Genomic DNA, 16,259 nt, shown 5'->3' with positions numbered 1-16,259 from the left:
TGGGGCAAATCGGGACACAAAGTTTAAAGGTTCAAAAACGTCAAAAATCTTAAAAAGGCTATAACTTAGGCAAAATTCAATTAAATTTTAAAATTCAAAGTGCATCTGAAAGGGCACAAGGGCAAAAAATGCAACAAAATGCAGGGTAAAACATCCCGATTGGTTAAATCTAAAGGGAGTTATTGGCATTTTAGTAAAAAAATAGCATAATTTTCAAACTCAAATAAAAATGTGTTCCATCCAGATATCAACTCGGTTCGACCTGCAGCTTGTAGGGGACATCTGGGACTACCATCTGAGACTGAGAACGCTTTGGGTAAGGCAGTTTAACATATTAAATAGACACTTTTACTTTTAGTGAAGTTTTTGGTTGTAAATTTTTGCTCGGGGAACCCCTAAGATCCCATTTTCTGGTGATAATTTTATCATATTCGTGTTCCTGAGACAATTTCACATTAAAAACATGCATAAAAATGTTTATTTTGATCCATTTTAACCCTTTAAAAAATGAAAGTTAAAAAAAATTATGAAGCTGCTTTTTTCTGGTGTCATCTAGTATCCTTGGAAACGAGTTTGATTTTCAATAAATGTGAATCGAAGATTTTTTTAGCTTTCATTTTTTAAAGGGTTAAAATGGATCAAAATAAACATTTTTATGCATGTTTTTATTGTGAAATTGTCTCAGGAACACGAATATGATAAAATTATCACCAGAAAATGGGATCTTAGGGGTCCCCCGAGCAAAAATTTACAACCAAAAACTTCACTAAAAGTAAAAGTGTCTATTTAATATGTTAAACTGCCTTACCCAAAGCGTTCTCAGTCTCAGATGGTAGTCCCAGATGTCCCCTACAAGCTGCAGGTCGAACCGAGTTGATATCTGGATGGAACACTTTTTTATTTGAGTTTGAAAATTATGCTATTTTTTCACTAAAATGCCAATAACTCCCTTTAGATTTAACCAATCGGGATGCTCTACCCTGCATTTTGTTGCATTTTTTGAGCCCTTTCAGATGCATTTTGAATTTTGAAATTTAATTGAATTTTGCCTAAGTTATAGCCTTTTTAAGATTTTTGACGTTTTTGAACCTTTAAACTTTGTGTCCCGATTTGCCCCACTTCCCGTTGACCTAGAGTGCTCATATTTTGTCCAGATGCTAGTTTTATATGTACAAACAACCCCTGAAAATTTCAGGCAGATTGGTGAGGTCCAAACGACGTCCCATACAAAGGGGTATGCCCTGTTCGTGGACTCGCTCTTAAGTTTAGCATTATTTAAAGCTGTATGTTAACTTGAATCTGGGCAATATCTTAATATGCTGCTATACTACCATGACAAATTGTACAAAGAATATATTTTTATTTGGTCGTCTCGGTTCTTCCAGTTTTTATTGTGGGGTAATCTCAAATTTAGTCAGAAATGTGGTTTCAGAAAGTTTTTATTGAAGGTCAACTATATTGATGAAATATGAATTTTAGATTGTCTCAAGGCATATTCGGCTTATTTATAAGAAATTTGATGGATGTCCTATAAAATGGTATAAAAATCTTCAAAAAAAAGTTGCTCTTAGACCCCTAGACGAAATATTACGATTTTCACCAGAAAATGTCGGGAAAAAGCCCTTTTTCATGATGCCCAATATCAGATTTATTCATCAATTTTCTCAAAAAAAATACACAGATGCAAAATGCTAAGAATTAAACTTTTGTAAAATTTTCTGCTCATTTTTATAAAATAATTTGTTTTTTTTTTTAATCATAACGAGAAACGTTTTCATAGGGCTGAAAACAATCATTTTCGACATTACCAAATAACAGGTTAAATTTTTAAAGTTTGAATCATTTCGTTACAAAGAAAAACTAGATTTTAATTTCCTGCATTGAATAGTACACCAATAGTTTCCGAGATATCACGAGTTAAAAATTAGTACTAATTGGATGACACTGAGACAAAATAACTTTTCTCTAAATGTAAACTTAAAGAGGCTAGAATCAACCAACAGTATCAATAATGTCCATAAATTCAAATTCTAGGATAACTTTAGCTTTTGGAAAATGTTTTCACCTCTAAATGCAACTTCAAAACGGCACACTTTTCCGAAAAAATATTTAAGAAGGATGTTTTTGATTGCAAATTTGATTATGCATCTAAATAGTAGTTTATGCAACAAGTTGCAAAAAGATGATTTTTTCAGCACGAGTCGTACATTTATCCAACGAGGTTCACCGAGTTGCATAAATACGACGAGTGCTGAAAAAATCAAGTTTTGCAACGAGTTCCATACAACATTTTTTGCAATTTCGAAAACACCCATTGAGTGAAATTTTAAGTCGAATTTTCATGTATTTTGTCAATAAATCGTTTAAATCAAAAAAATGTTGAAAAGTGTTACTTTTCGAAACAAGTGCTGAAAAGTTCAACTTTTCAGCACCCATTTCAGTGCTGAAAAGTAGAACTTTTCAGCATTTATTTTGAAAAGTGTTGCTATTCGATTCTGTTATTTTTGGTACAGAAAAGTAGGCTATTTCGTCGTTCAAGAATGACAGGAAAAGTAAGTAGTTTCACGACGGAATTGCAAAAAATATATTTTGAAATCACATTTTTTTTTCAAAAAATCTGGTACCAGATTATGCACCATCTTTAACTCTAGCGCAAAATATGCCTTTTTTAGTCCTTAAGGAACATATCAACAAGTAATAAAAAGTCTGACTAACAGGATATCGTAGACAAATAAAATTGCAATTACAAATAATAACCTAGAAGCGTATTTTTCATTTGCAACAAAATTGTTTATCTTGAAATTTTTTGTGGCTCTTCTGGGTTATTTTTAACAATGTAGTTATGTTGTATAGAATTGTAGAGCAGACAATAAAAAAAACAGAAGGGGCTGTTTGTAACCAAGCTATCGCGATTTTACGAAAAAAAAGTTTTGAAAAAGTTTCTGCGTCGATCATGGCCGTTCAAAGACACACGCGACAGACATAAACGACGAAACAAGTAATGTAATTGTTGTCAAAAACTTTTTTTCTTAAAATCGCGATAGCCCGTCTATAAGCAAACCACTTTTGTTGTTATTTTTTTTTATTTTCTGCTCTGCAAAAAAACACTGAATTATAAAATGAAAAAAAAAAGTCTAAATGAAATAATCACTCTTCTCGGCTATTGCAGATTCCAAAAATACATGAAATTTCTCATGATATTACTTGTTTAATTTTTTTAACAGTTGAGTAACGGAAAATGGCATAGATTTTAAAACATTTTTTTGTTTTTTTCGATGAAAATAGGCTATAATCTATTGATAAACAAGTATTTTTTTTGCGTGTTTAAAAATAAAAATGATCGTACCGCCCCTCCGTCACGAGATATCGAAAAATGGAGCTTAGATTCGTGATCAAGGGCCAAAATTACCCATTAGGACAAAGTTTCACGCAAACCGAAGATGGGTTGGGGCAACTGCTGTGTGAGTTTGCCATGTCTGAAAATATTTTCAGTGAATTTCTAGGGAATTCGGGATATCATTTTTTGAAAATAAAAACTGGGGTTTTCAACGCGCCAAGTGCGGAAAAATTACGAAAACGGCAAAAAAAAACTATTTTTTCGCTAAAATTGCGATAACATTAAAATTCTAGCGATGACCTGCACTTTTTTGAGTACCAAAAAATCGACTTTCAATAACAAAAAATGTATTTCGTTTAAACATATTAAAAAAAAATGGAAACGCATAGTTGTTTGTCCAAAGAAAATCTACCAAAAATCTCCATCGTCAATAACCTCCCCAGCTTACCCCCGTGTCCGTCTAATAAAGCATCAAGAATCCGCATTGCAAATCGTAAATCATCCGCTTCAGAGCCTTGCTTGCTAACCAGGACACCAATTGGTAACTAAAAGTGGGAACACCTCATTTGAATCCGGTTCACCACCAAAATTGGCGAACCTCAAGAGGCAGGAAAGAGGATGACGACGTCCCCTTAACCAAAATGGGGAGTTTGGAATATAGATCGAGCAGCATAAACCTTGACGAGAAGCCACTTGGCCAACTTGTCTTGTACAGTAATTCCACCCGGACTCCTGATATAAATAAGGACAAATGAGTCAGACACACACACACACAAACATACACAAATTACTCTCTACTGAATACACACGCACACACAGACACACAGGCTGGTTGGCACAGACTGACTGGAATGGAGAATTATGCGGGTAATGTGTCAGTGGGTGTTTTTTGGCATGTTCAGTTCACCCTCCCCCCCCAAATCCATATGTCACGATGTGTCTTCTCTCGCTTTGCCATTTTTTTGCTTTTGTTGATTTTGTTATTTTTGTTGTTGTTGCTGGTGGTGCTGGTGCAGGAAAAGTGCTGTTGCTGTTGTTGTTGCTGTTGTTGTTTGGAGAGTAGCTTCTCTGGGAGTTTCATACAAATTTACAGACGACAGCGCCGAGTTGTGTTGTTGTAGCGTGGTTTTGGGAGGAGTCTCATCGCGTTGTGCTTGATTATTGCGACTTTTATTGTTGTACGTGGTAGGATAGTTTTTGCGTTTGTGTGCCCCCCCTCTTTTGAAACAAGGCCATTGTAATTGATTGTGCTTTTTATTGTCGAAGCGGGTGTTTATGACCTCTTGGGTTCTCGAATGAAGTAATTTCGGTGGGGGAATGTGATTTGCGTCTGCTTTAATTGAGAGCAGTTTTGAAATGACTTTGTTATTTAATAGCTCAGTTAAACAGTTGCAACGACCTCAAATTTAAATCATTAAATTTGTCCATTTTTCGAACCTCACCACAGTTCTGACCATGCGCGCTTACGCAAGCATAAATAATTCAACCCGTCGACTCGCGTTGCGCGACAAATAATTAAGCTTATGTACAGGTGTGGATCATGAGTCATCCTCACCTGAAAAGCCCTTTATTAAATTTCGCCAATTGTTAGGCAATCAAAAAAATGGTTAAGCTTTCAATTATGAATGTGCGATGTTATTACACAGGGGAAATTGAGGGTGTGGCTTAACCAAATTCATTGGCATGTTTGTTCAATGGAGAATTCGACCTTCTCATTATTGACCAACATTTTTGAGAATGTTTTGGGAACATAATTTTGATATTCCAATAACATAATTTAAAGTTTCACGACAATGATTCGAACCCATGACTTCCGATTTTGAGGTGTACTCACTACACCATACGGAATGTCATGAAGAATTGCAGAGGTCTGCATAATTTAATTCATGAGGTTCATCGATGCTTCTCATCGAAACGGACCACTTTTAGTAGAACAAAATTTAGTAGAGTTTTCGGGGACTGACTATAAAAACCCCAAAATTCTTGAGGAGGGCAGTTAGTTCCAGTCAGTTCCAGCCAGCTCAAGCCCAGTCCAGTTCCAGATCCTGAAGAAGCCCCAGACCAGCCGGACCCGCCAGCAGCCACCAGTAGCAGAGGCCCCAGTCCAGCCGGACTTAGCGGTGGAGGCCGCAGTCCGCCGGGACTTAGCCGCTGTGAAGAGTCCGCCGGGACTTAGCCGCTGTGAAGAGTCCGCCGGGACTTAGCCGCTGTGAAGAGTCCGCCGGGACTTAGCCGCCGTGAAGAGTCCGCCGGGACTTAGCCGCTGTGAAGAGTCCGCCGGGACTTAGCCGCCGTGAAGAGTCCACCAGGGACTTAGGAGTTCGGGTCTGGCATGGTTCGGCGAAGAGGTCTGGAGGGCAAGTCTGGCTTCAACATAGAGAACTGGCTCGACGAAGATCTTAATGCAAAGTGATGTGATCGTGCGCGTAAAAGTTAAGCGTGTTACCGCAAAAATGTAATCTTCAAAAAGTGTAATATACAGATAAGTGAAGTTTACTGATCTGTTTTGACTCTACGAGTAAATATCACAAAAATCCTGAAAGCCTAAACCGCACGGGCCGTTCAGGTGGTGACTAGCGGAAAGCAACGCTGTGTGTGTTTGGACACGCCATTTTGATTGGACAAAACCGAGAGTTGAAAATGTGACTATGTGTGCAAATTAATGAACAAAATGATTTCGCGAAGTAACAAACAGTTAAAATAGTGTAAAAAAAACGTTAAATTGAAGAAAATGTTATGTGAGGAGTTCTAAGATGGAAGCAAATGTGCAGCAGTACGAGATGGAACCAAAACGGGCTCGACCAATGGCAGAAGCATCGAAAATTTCAAAACCGGCCAACGATGGACAACACTAGGGATTCAACAATGACGAGATCATCTGGATCAACTGGAGACGAAATTCGGCCGCATCGGACACCCAAGAAGACGACCATGGAAATCTGGCAGTTTAGGGTGAGTAAACAAAAGTTATACCGAAATTTGATGTAAATAGTTAAAAACACGCTTAAAAGGGTGCACAGCAACCAAGGAAGTTGTTGTCTTCTTATGCCAAAATTGACAAACTTACGGACCCAATCCTGCACAAATCTGATTGTAAAAACAGGCAAATTTTGTTGTAAATCACTTAGTAGACAGTACTTTAGGGGATGAATAAAACATTATATCGATAGTTCCCGTAGTTTCGAAAATACTAAAATATCTGTAACAAAAATCTTGGTGCAAAAGCTCTTGTTGATGTGCACCGTTAAAGATGGCGAATTTGGAGATGACGGATTTAATCCAGCTTATTCCAGAATTTGATGGGTCATTAGACTCACTGGAGCAATTTTTAATATTAATAGATTATTATGCTGATCAAATTCCTGAAGGCGAAGATCAGAGTAAATTTTTAAATATTGTTTTTATGAAACTAAAATTTAAAGCAGCAGCACGTATTAACCGAATTTATGCAAGCACTTGGGAAGAAACCAAGGCAAATTTAATTAGAGAGTTTGGTATCAAAACTACTTTTGGTAGCATAATTGAACAAATTGAAACTCTGAAACAAGGACGGGATGAATCATTTAAATCATATGCAGGAAGAGTTCTTGACATAAAATACGAAATCATAAAAATTGATCAAAGTTACAATGAAAATTCATTTACAGCTTATTGCTTAAAAAGCCACTTTATAGTTGGAATTATAAATAATGAAATCAAAGCAATTGCCACTAATAACCGTCATATGAAGTTGGAAAATTTGCTAGAATTTTTAGAAAATGAACGAATTGACAGAGAGTCTTTAAGAACTCTCGAACAAAGGTTACTTGCTAGTACTGAAAATTCAAACCCTAATTTTGACAGAAAATTCAGAAATTTCAGGAACAATAAAAATAAAAAAAAATTTTCAAAGAAATAATTATCAAGCTAACAAATTTTATGAATGTTATAAAACGAATACTGCAAAGAGCACTTTAAAACGAACTTATACAAATAGTCGACGCAATAAAAATCAAATTCCAAATAATTTTAAACTGCAATTTAACGAATACATTCCACCACATGAAACATTAAAAATCAATTTCAATAATGATTCAATATTTTATGCAAATATTGCTACCTTGGCAAGGCCAACAAAATTTCACAAATTTATAATTGACTCCGCATCATGTAACAATTTTGTAAGATGGGATGTGGTTAGTAATATGCGTTTAACTAACATTGATTTCAACGATAGAATTTCCATTAGAGGAGTTCATGGAATAGCAGAAGATACAGTAGGATCTGTAAATATGATTTTATTGATAGGAAATTCAAAATACGAGGAAAAGTTTTACATTTTGAAGCATTTTGCTGATGTTGCAATTCTTGGAGCACATTTTCTAAAGAAATACACCTTATATATTAGTCAAAGTTTCGACAACATAGTTTTACGAACGCCTGACACAAATAATATGCAATATAATAATCATGAAATGACCAATTTATTTAGAATCAATGACATTGAAAATATAAACAAAGTAAATATGACAGGTATTGGAGCAAATAGTTATGACAATTTTAATACAAATTATGATAAAAATAATGAAAATAATTATGATTATGACAATGGCCGTAATGGCAAAATTCAACCGTGCATTGAAGATTATTATGACGATCAAATTGAAATTGATGATGATAACCAAGATTACCAAAAAGAGATGAATTTAGAAAATGATCGGGATTATGATGTGATTGAAAACATGAAGCATGAAAAACTTACAGGCAACGACAGAATGAGAAAAATTTATGAATTGGTTAAAACAGACCACTTGAAAGGTGATATCAATCAAGAAATTAATAATATTTTGCATGATTTTAATGAAATATTTTATTTAGAGGGTGACGAGTTGACTTATACCAATTTAACCATGCACGATATTGAGACAACAACTGAAATTCCAATTAACAAAAGACAATATAGATTTCCTGAAGCCACCAAGAAACACGTAGAAGAACAAGTGGAAGAAATGCTAAAATTAGGGATAATACGCCCAAGTAAAAGTCCGTGGAATGCACCGGTATTATGCATCCCAAAGAAAGACTTAGACGCCGAAGGCAACAAACGCTACAGAATTGTAGTGGATTTTCGAGACCTAAATACAATTACTAAACCATTTGTGTATCCTATACCGCTTATTAGCGAAATTTTGGACAGTATTGGAGAAGCTCGATATTTCTCAACTATTGACTTGAAATCAGGATTTTATCAAATCCCAATCAACCCAAAGGATGCTGCGAAAACCGCTTTTTCAACATTTCTAGGACATTATAAATTTTTAAGAATGCCAATGGGACTGAAAAATAGTCCATCAACATTTCAAAAATTTACATTCACACTTATTTATGAAATACAACCAGTTAATGCGTTTGTATATTTGGATGATATTATTGTATTCGGTAGAACTATCGAAGAACACAATGAAAATTTATATAAAGTTTTGAATGCATTACATGAACATAATTTAAAAGTTGAACCATCAAAATGTAAAATTTTACACAAAGAAGTCAGATATTTAGGTCATATTATTAGTGAAGAAGGGATTCGACCAACTAGTGAAAATATTGATACAATCAAAAACATGAAAAGGCCGCAGACGATTAAAAATGTGAGATCATTTTTGGGAACTGTTAATTTTTATGGAAAATTTATTCCAAACATTGCAGATAAACGTAAGCCACTTAATGCATTATTAAAGAAAAATGTGAAATTTATTTGGACAGAAGAATGTGAAAATGCTTTTGAAGAATTAAAGAACTATTTAATTTCAGAACCAGTTTTAGTTAGACCGAACTACAATGACAAATTTGTTTTGACAACTGATGCTAGCGATTATGCTATCGGAGCAGTTCTTACTAATGAGAAGTCAAATGATCACCCCATCGCTTACGCAAGTCGTGCGCTTATCGGGGCTGAAAGAAACTATTTTACTATTGAGAAGGAACTACTTGCTATTGTTTGGGCAGTAGACCACTTCAAACATTTTATTTATAACCTAGATTTTATCGTTTACACAGATCATAGGCCGTTGGTAGCTCTATGGCATTTGAAGGAAACTTCACCAACGTTGACAAAGCTTCGTTTGAAAATCCAAGGCATTGGATGTGAAATTCGTTACAAGCAAGGAAAGGAAAATGTGGTTGCAGATTTTCTCTCACGTTTAAATAATGATGAAGATCATGCAGATGATAAACAAGCATCAAAATTAGTAGCAATTACAACTCGTCAACAAGCAAAACAAAATAGACAAAATATTTCAGATAATCAAAACTCAACAAATACTCCAAACAGACAGAATTCATCTAGAAACAATACTAATTGGAATAATAATATGAATGGACTTCAACAAATTGACATAAATTTAGATAATGACGATGATAGCAACGATAAAACATTTACCTACAAAGATTTCCAAGATACAGATATCAATTTTAACGTTTTAAAATTTTCTAAAAATATTATACCATTTGAACAAGCCGAAGCTACATTTATGATACTAAACAGTGTTACGGTACACAAAGAATTGAGTAAATACATTGACCTTCCACATGGTATTAAGGATTACACCAATGAAAATATATTTGTATTCCCGCAAAAGAAAATTTGGGGTTTAATTTTGAATGGAACATATCGTTCAGCAGTTAAGAATGAAGAATTTTTCGATGGTTTATTTAAAAGCTTTAAAGATTATCCTGATTTTGCTAAAGATGCATCAGTTATACAAATTATTTCTCATAGAATATTTAAAACAGAGTTGGAACTAAACTTATTACGATTTTTTGCAATGAAACTTTCAAAGTCATTTACACTATATGTAACAGAAAATGAACGAATTTATGTAAAGCCAGAAGACAGAGATCAAGTGCTTAAAGATTTTCACGACGCACCGTTGGGTGGTCATATCGGAGGTAAACGAATGATAAAAAGAATGAGTCCTCTTTTTACATGGGAAAATATGCGAAGAGATGTTTTGAATTATGTAAAGCAATGTGATTCTTGTCAAAAGAATAAAATATGGCCAGCAAATAAGATGCCAATGAAAATTACAACAACATCGTATGAACCCTTTGATAAAATTTATATGGATGTGGTTATGTTACCAATTTCTAATAATGGAAACAATTGTGGACTTGTGATGCAAGATGATTTAACAAGATTTTTGATTGTAGCTCCCATGGAAAATCAAGAAAGTACTACTGTTGCTAGAACATTTGTTGAAAACTTTGTTTGTAAATTTGGAGCTCCTAAAGAAGTTGTAACCGATCGAGGTACAAACTTTGTAAGCAAATTATTGCAACATACATGCAAAATATTACACATTAAAAAGATCGTTACAAGTGCATATCATCCTCAAGCTAATTTAGTTGAGAGATCAAACAGAGAATTCAAAGTTTATTTACGAAATTTTATTGGCAAAGATCCACAATGTTGGGATGAATTAATACCATATTTTATGTTTGAATACAACACTACAGAAAATTCATCAACGGGATATTCTCCCTATGAACTTTTGTATGGAAGAAAAGCTACAATACCAAGCACAATTTATAAAATCAATGATTCAGATTTAAATTATGACGACTATATTTGTTCAATGAAAGATATATTCAAGGATGCTCATGAAACTGCTAGAAACAACTTAATATTGTCAAAAGAAAAGAGAAAGGAAATTTATGACAAAAAGACAAATGATTGGGTACCAATGTGGGGAGATAGAGTTTTGGTACAAATGGTACAAACAGGAATTGGTCAAAAGTTACAAAATAAGTGGCGAGGCCCTTATGATATCGTTAAATTTAACAGCGATCAAACGACCACTATTAAAAATGGAAACAAATTTGAAGATGTACATAATAATAGACTAAGAAAATATAATGATTAACATAACACTAAATGATAGTTCAGAATTTACTCGTATTAAAATACATTTAACATGTTTTTAACAATATACAATTAACATAATTTAAAATTAAATGCTCCAATACAAGAAAAATATTTTGAAGTGACAATTACAGTACAATTAAAATAAAGTAAAAAAATAAGTGATTTATGCAATGAATGACATAGTATCATAAACGATTAATATCTAAAGACTACAATGAATGAAAATATTTATTTTTAACACACGGGATTATTCATGTATATTGAAAAAATAATAAAAATAATAATAGAAAACTTATTGAATTGATATGATTAATGAATTAGAAAAAAAAAACGATTGTTATCAAGAGAACTAAATGAATCAATCAAATGTGTTATAATTACCGATTTTTTTTATACAGAAAAATAAACATGAAAAAAGAATATATGATTGATTTGATATGATAAATGAATTAATGTTGAGTTAAACAAAATATGAATGATTATTATCAAAAAAAATGCGCAAACAAGAATGTTATGAATTGGGGATGAAAGATAATTTTTATAAATGATTGAATTGATGGGGTTTAAACAAGAAACAGATTAAGAAAAATACCAGTACTGAGTTTATACATTTTTTTTTTTTTTGAAAAAACACGTGAAGCGATTATGATCAAATATAAACATAATAATGAAGCAGTGATGAAACACGTTAAAACAATTAAGAAGCTGATGGGTTGCAATTTTGGGAACATACTTAATTGAGCTAAAATGGGTTAACAGGGTATTAGAAAAACAATGACGCAATTTTTAACTACAAATAAAAACAAATCAAACGGACTGAACAATAACGAAATTTCAACGACAAGCAAATGAAGATGGTGTGATTATTAAATGTTTCAAAACAACATGTATGCAAGTAAGAATGTGTGTGAGAATAATTGGACAAGGGAGGCGCGCCCCAGAATGAATGTTGAATGTAAACATGTGTTTTATAATTTACTTAACAAAGTATTAAGAATTTATTTTCAGAATGTTATATGCTTATACGAAGGATTTACAGGAAACCATTGGAAGACGATCAAGAAGACAACAATATCAGGAAAGACGCTTGCAAAGACGAATATGGACTACAGCTCAAGAAAGGGTAAAATTTGTGAGTACATCGTGAGGAATCTAAAAAGATCGGAAAGGATGGTAAAAGTTCCGATCTAGGGATACATAAACTGATAAAGCAACGCCAAAGGGATTAAAAAGTAGACAATTGTACTCTATGGGGAGAGTTTTATGTCGAATATAGCTTCAAAACAGTTGTAATCCATGGGGGGATTCAATATGTTAAAACGTTTCAAAACATTTGCACTTTACGGGGATAGTCAAATGATAATTAAAGGGAATGGATAAATAATGCTTCAAGGGAAAATCAAGGGATAAATAATGCTTCAAGGGATTTTGAAGGGATAAAATAACGCTTCAAGGGAAAACACCTTTAAACTGATAAAATTCAGAGGGAAAAAAAAAAATCAGAACATTATCATTAGACTGAAAATTGAACCAACAAATTTTCTTGCAAATTCAACATTTTATTGCGAATTGCTCAAATTAACAAATAGACTGAATGAGTGTAGCAGATTTGAAAACACTGAATGACATACAGATTTCATAAAAAGTTGGAATAACAGAAAGGATATTTTAACATACGCAGTTTTGCAATGACAAGATGATAGGATGTATAGATCAATGAAAAACTTTATGGAGTAAATTTTTTATTCAAGTATAAAAATAATAGTCGATTAGAAATGATTTTTTTTTGTATTAAAAATAATAGAACTGATTTCATAAAAAAAAATATCAACAAGATTTATAAGATTGTAAGTAAATTTAAATTTAAATTTTGCACAGAAATTAAATAAAGTAAATTTAAATTTCATATAGATTCTGATAGATTCCTGAAAATTATTAAATATTGTTCATGCTAAGAAAACAAGTAAGAAATTTGTGTGGGAGAAACAAAACTAAAAAACTGAATCAAAATATAGCAGAGACGGGAGACGAAACACAAGGATGATCGACGCGTTCGTATGCTGAGAAGTTCTACGTGTTCGTATGCAGTAGTTTGTGATGGCAAGATGGTGAGTGGCAAAGTCATGCGGGAGGTTGAACAGGTAACGGTGTTGATGTTGTTGTAAAAGGTCATATCAATGAGGATCAAGTCGAATTAAAACGCAAGTTTAGTAACGAGACATTCACGTAAAACAAATTACTAAATCGAAATGTGGAATTAAGCGAAGTAAAGATGATTGAAATGCGAAACATCAATTATGGAACAAAAATGCAAGTTGAGATCATACTGCACGTCTGAAACTATTGAAAAGGAGAAGATCATGATAAACAAAGGATAACATCATCCGATGTCATTAATTTACAAAAGCCAAAGTTGCAAATTACACGAAAAGACAATTTTGGACAAACAACATTTCCTAAACATTGGAAAAAAGAATTACATCAACCGATGTCAATAATTTGAGATTGTCAAAGACACAAAGCAACTGGAAAAGTCAATTTTGGACAAAAATACTGGATTTACGAACAATTCACAATACTCAGCAAGTGAAAAGTCAATGCACTCTCAAAATTGACCACAGTCAACTCACAGTTGAGTTATGAAGCATAATTCATGATGGAAACGACAATTGCACTAATCGACGAAATTCAACACCTTAGCCTCGAAAACTGATCAATTGACCAAGTCACTGTGGAATGAATAGCCTCACGATAGAGACGATTTTGATGGAAGACGACGACGATAACAACCAGCCGATCAACACAGTTCTACAACAACAACATATTTTGCTTACAGTGGGAAAAATGCAACGATTTTTTTAGGAGAGATAATGAAAAGTAATTTCAATGCAAGTTTATTTAAATCAGTTTCAACCAAAATATGTTAACAAGAGAAGTTCAAAAAAGTAATTCAAGTCTTTAACAGGACAGAAGATCAAAAAAGTAATGAAAATAATCTTACAAGAGAAAAATCAAAAGAGCAAGTATAATTATAGAACAATTTACAAGAAAACACAAGAAGAACAAATTGTAAACCGCGCGATCACTACACCCGACAATATTCTTTCCATAGATGATCATTTCTTTCAGACGATCATCTAGCTGATAAGTGTGGGGGAGATTACCCGAACCATTTTTTTTAAATCATTTTTTTTTATAGCCAGCCATTAAAGTATCTTTTTATGAATTTTTGCAAAGTAATTTTTACACAATTTAAATTATTGACTTTGGAAATATTATTTCAACCTACAAATAACTTTCGATAGATGTTCTTAATGCTTTTCAAGAATACAAACATCTAGCTGGTAAGTGTGGGGGAATGCAACGACCTCAAATTTAAATCATTAAATTTGTCCATTTTTCGAACCTCACCACAGTTCTGACCATGCGCGCTTACGCAAGCATAAATAATTCAACCCGTCGACTCGCGTTGCGCGACAAATAATTAAGCTTATGTACAGGTGTGGATCATGAGTCATCCTCACCTGAAAAGCCCTTTATTAAATTTCGCCAATTGTTAGGCAATCAAAAAAATGGTTAAGCTTTCAATTATGAATGTGCGATGTTATTACACAGGGGAAATTGAGGGTGTGGCTTAACCAAATTCATTGGCATGTTTGTTCAATGGAGAATTCGACCTTCTCATTATTGACCAACATTTTTGAGAATGTTTTGGGAACATAATTTTGATATTCCAATAACATAATTTAAAGTTTCACGACAATGATTCGAACCCATGACTTCCGATTTTGAGGTGTACTCACTACACCATACGGAATGTCATGAAGAATTGCAGAGGTCTGCATAATTTAATTCATGAGGTTCATCGATGCTTCTCATCGAAACGGACCACTTTTAGTAGAACAAAATTTAGTAGAGTTTTCGGGGACTGACTATAAAAACCCCAAAATTCTTGAGGAGGGCAGTTAGTTCCAGTCAGTTCCAGCCAGCTCAAGCCCAGTCCAGTTCCAGATCCTGAAGAAGCCCCAGACCAGCCGGACCCGCCAGCAGCCACCAGTAGCAGAGGCCCCAGTCCAGCCGGACTTAGCGGTGGAGGCCGCAGTCCGCCGGGACTTAGCCGCTGTGAAGAGTCCGCCGGGACTTAGCCGCTGTGAAGAGTCCGCCGGGACTTAGCCGCTGTGAAGAGTCCGCCGGGACTTAGCCGCCGTGAAGAGTCCGCCGGGACTTAGCCGCTGTGAAGAGTCCGCCGGGACTTAGCCGCCGTGAAGAGTCCACCAGGGACTTAGGAGTTCGGGTCTGGCATGGTTCGGCGAAGAGGTCTGGAGGGCAAGTCTGGCTTCAACATAGAGAACTGGCTCGACGAAGATCTTAATGCAAAGTGATGTGATCGTGCGCGTAAAAGTTGAGAGTGTTACCGTAAAAATGTAATCTTCAAAAAGTGTAATATACAGATAAGTGAAGTTTACTGATCTGTTTTGACTCTACGAGTAAATATCACAAAAATCCTGAAAGCCTAAACCGCTCGGGCCGTTCACAGTGCAAATTCAATTATTTGTAAGTTAATCCTTTGTTCATTAGATCATCGTTTTGCATGTAACAAATTAAGAGATCACAAATCTTAAAAATCATTAAGATTTCAATATTAATAAAAAAGATAAAAACCGAAAACAACTTTGTTTCCATGTTTCGTTTGAAATTTTATTTTTTTTACAATACATATTTTAAGGAGTTGAAAACATTTTTATATAAAACGTGCATTTTTTTGCAAAGAATTTCAGATATTTGTTCATATTTCACACCAAATTCTTTCAATCTTTTAAACTTCAACATTAATTAATTTGATCGTATAATTTTATGACTAACTCTGCCATTTGACATCCAGATCGCAAAAATTAAGAGGGAAACTGATTTTCCGAAAGATGGTGCTTTGATATCTTGGGAAGATTTTATGCAAATGTAAAGGGGCCATTTTTAATTTGGAACAAAATTGAGTTGATTCTCGATTGGGGTTTTTCATAA

General features: G+C 34.0%; 1 protein-coding gene across 20 annotated transcripts in view; it reads right to left on the bottom strand.

Moving 5' to 3' along the window:
• Positions 1 to 16,259, bottom strand: part of LOC120426310 (RIMS-binding protein 2) — a 214,501-nt gene that overhangs the window by 73,484 nt on the left and 124,758 nt on the right. The window lies entirely within an intron of this gene.

This window comes from Culex pipiens, chromosome 3, assembly GCF_016801865.2.
Source record: "Culex pipiens pallens isolate TS chromosome 3, TS_CPP_V2, whole genome shotgun sequence".
NCBI classification, from domain to species: Eukaryota; Metazoa; Arthropoda; class Insecta; order Diptera; family Culicidae; genus Culex; species Culex pipiens.
Note: the sequence above shows the minus strand (reverse complement) of the source record. Positions and strands in the feature narration are given on the sequence as shown.